We start from the raw sequence: 3,436 nt of genomic DNA on the forward strand, positions 1-3,436 counted from the left end.
ATATGATCTCAGTGAGCCACCCATCTATGTTGTTGATCAAGAAAGAGTTGTCTTTGAAATTCAGAGTAGCAGCTGCAGTACAGCTCATGGTACTGGTGTTTGCACACAAGAGAGCAAGAATGTAAAAGGAAAGCTGAAAGCTGTTTTGGAACTAGAAGAAGAAGAGGGATATGAGGGCAGTGGTGGTTCTGATTGTGAAGGTGAAGATGACAGTGATGGAAACCCTTTTTATATGGGTGATGCTGATGACATAGAGATGGATGAGGGAAAGAGACAGAGAGAGTATGATGAAATAGAAGAGGAAGAATCAGATGATGAAGAATCTGAGGAGGAGGAAGTGTTGCATTATGAGGGTGACACAAAGCTTGAGGAACTTTTTCAAATGGATGAAGATGACAAAGTTGTTTCAGAGGATGAAGAAACTGTAATTGTACATGAAGAGAAGAAGAAGAAGAAGAAGAAGAAGAAGAAGAAGAAACAGAAGCTTCCAGTTAGGAGAGGGCCAACAACAAGATCACATTCCAGTGTAGTACAAGAGGAGGAGCCTGATTTCAAACCTTCATCTAATGAAGAAGAGAAAGGATTGTTGAAGGAGGCTGATGATGATGGTTTTGAGCCATTGTCATTTGTGTTGCCAAAGAAAAGGAAGAGCAGGGAAAAGCAGAGGCCTCCTAGAAAATGGTACAATGAGAAAATGGAGGCACCACATGAGAAATTATGTCTAAAGATGTGTTTCTAGGATCAACATCAATTCATAGAGGCTTTGTTGAACTTAAACATCACTCAAGGCAGAAACTTCAAATATCACAGGAACTCGGATCAAAGGATAATTGTAGAATGCAACCAAAAACATTGCAACTTCTTTATGGTGGCAGCAGTTATAAAAGGTGAAACTACTTTTGTAATTAAGAAGATGAGAATTGAGCACACTTGCCCTATTAGTATAGAGACAACAAGGGTAAGTGCCAAGTGGCTTGCTAACAAGTATGAGTCACTATTCAGATTTGATCTAACAACTGGCATTCAGATTTTGATTGATGCCCGCATGGATAAGTATGGTGTGGATGTGCCCAAGTCAATGGCATATAGGGCAAAGAACCTAGCTATTGATGCTGTGTTAGGAGACCACAAAAAGCGATGCCCTAGATTGAAAGACTATGCTCAGACAGTGATGGATACAGACCCTGGGAGTAGAGTAGTAGTCACTACTGTAACTCCAACACCCACTGAAAAAATCCCCCATCCAGGCCCAAGATTCCATGCCATGTTCTATTGCATCAATGGAGCAAGGGAGGGGTTTCTCAAGGGGTGCGGACCCTTCATTGGTTAGTTTTTTTCACCTTCTACATTAGTTACATATTGTTTTATCTTTAAATGCATTTGAATGTTTTAGATATTGAATTTTCTTGCACATCAGGTGTTGATGGGTGCTTCATCAAGTTAACTACTGGTGCTCAACTACTTGTTGCCACTAGTAGAGATGGCAACAACAATATATACCCACTAGCATTTTGTATTGTTGGGCAAGAGGACACACCTAGCTAGTGTTGGTTTCTACACCAACTAAAAATCTGCCTAGAAGGAGAAGTGGGACAGTTTGGTCCATATACAATAATGTCAGATAGACAAAAGGTATGTGCTTGCATCATCTCACCTTGTTCTTATATGGTTGTTTTGTGCTAGATAGCAGCTTAGCTAGTTTAACTGTGTGTCCCAAGGCCTACTAAATGCAGTGAATGCAATCTTTCCTAAGTGCAACCAAAGGTTCTGCCTTAGGCATATATATGCAAACTTCCAAACTGCTGGGTTTAGGGGGGAAGATCTGAAGAAGTATATGGATAATGCTGCATATGCATATAGTGACCACAAATTTAACATTGCAATGAATGACCTAAGAACTGAATGTGAGGAAGCTTGGAAGTGGCTTAGTGTTGTACCCAAGAAAACATGGGTAAGGCAGGCATTTGACACAAACTACAAGACTGACCTTGTAGTTAACAATTTGTCTGAGGTTTTCAACAAGTATGCACCAGATGTTAGGAAGAAACCAATTAGGACAATGTGTGATGGAATAAAGGATAAGCAGATGGTGAGGTGGCATAGGAATAGGGAGAGTGGAAAGAAAGCTAGATGGGAGATAACACCCCATTATAGTGAAAAGCTAGAGGTTGAGAAGGAGAGGGCCAAATTTTGCAAACCTATTCAAGATGGTGTGGACTTGTGGCAAGTTACAAGTGGGCAGCAAACCCATGCTGTTAACTTGCAACTTCACACATGTGGTTGCAGAAAATGGGACCTCACTGGCATCCCATGTAACCATGCCATCTCAGCAATAAACAAGGGCAAAAGAAAACCAGAGGATTATGTCAGCAATTTCTTCAAGGAACAATTCTATGTGGCAGCTTATGAACCAATGATCTATCCAGTTCCTCATGAGCATGATTGGACAAGGACCCTGGTCCAGACATTCACCCACCTGCATTTAAAGTGAAGAGGGGAAGAAAGAAAGAGAAGAGGGTCAAGGGGAAGTTTGAAGTTCCAAAGCCAAATGACACATCAAGAATGGGGACTATAACATGTGGCAATTGTGGACTGCAAGGACATAGGTACACAAGCTGCATGAAACAGTTGAAGCCTGAGCTGGCTTTGAGGAAGAACAAACATGTGGTAAACCTCTTTTAAGTACTAACATGTTTTCCTTCTTATGCCATCCATTATTTTACTATTTGCTAACTCATTTCCATGTTTCTACAAGCCTCTTGCAAGGAATTCAAGTGCTGGTGCTGCTGCTCCTACACCAGGACCAAGAGCTTCTCATCCAGCTCCTACAACAGCACCAACTGCTGCAACAGGAGGTGCTGGGAGAGGTGCTCCAGCTAAAGCTGCTAGGAGAGGTGCTAGGAGAGGTGCTATGAGAGGTGCTGGGAGAGGTGGTGGGAGAGGGAGAGGTGTATTCTATGCCCCAAGGCAATCTGCTCCCTCAACATCTACTGCTCCCTCTACATCTACTGCCCCTCCACCTTCTGGTGGTAGAAACAGATGATGGAGAGCCTACTTCTATGCAAGTGGTAACCACTAAATGGCACATGTGCCATGTAATGTTCAAAACTAAATACTTTATGTGTGTTCTTGCATCCTATGGTGCAATGTGATCTTGCCGGTGCTCTCAGTGTACTTTGCTGCTGCTCTTATTGTACTCTGCTAGTGTACTTTAAGAATCAATGCCATATATGGCTTTTGTTCATGTGGATGGATGGATCTATTTATTAGTTAATGCCATTTCTGGAGCTGGCTTTTGTTCATGTCGATGGATGTGATCTTGCTATTTATTAGTTAATCAATGCATGGAATGGACTATGTTCATGTGGGTGGATGGTTCTCTTTATATCATTTTATCATTGATATGTTCATGACAATGGTGCATATTATTGGATAG

The 3,436-nt window shown here is 41.7% G+C and overlaps 2 pseudogenes; both read left to right on the forward strand.

Moving 5' to 3' along the window:
* The first annotated feature begins 232 nt into the window (after positions 1-232).
* Positions 233-1,330, forward strand: LOC147975975 (uncharacterized; annotated as a pseudogene).
* Positions 1,331-1,834: 504 nt separating this feature from the next.
* Positions 1,835-3,043, forward strand: LOC147975976 (uncharacterized; annotated as a pseudogene).
* Positions 3,044-3,436: the final 393 nt, after the last annotated feature.

Source organism: Triticum urartu, chromosome 4A (genome assembly GCF_056163025.1).
Source record: "Triticum urartu cultivar PI428250 chromosome 4A, HENAU_Tu73, whole genome shotgun sequence".
In the NCBI taxonomy this organism is placed as follows: Eukaryota; Viridiplantae; Streptophyta; class Magnoliopsida; order Poales; family Poaceae; genus Triticum; species Triticum urartu.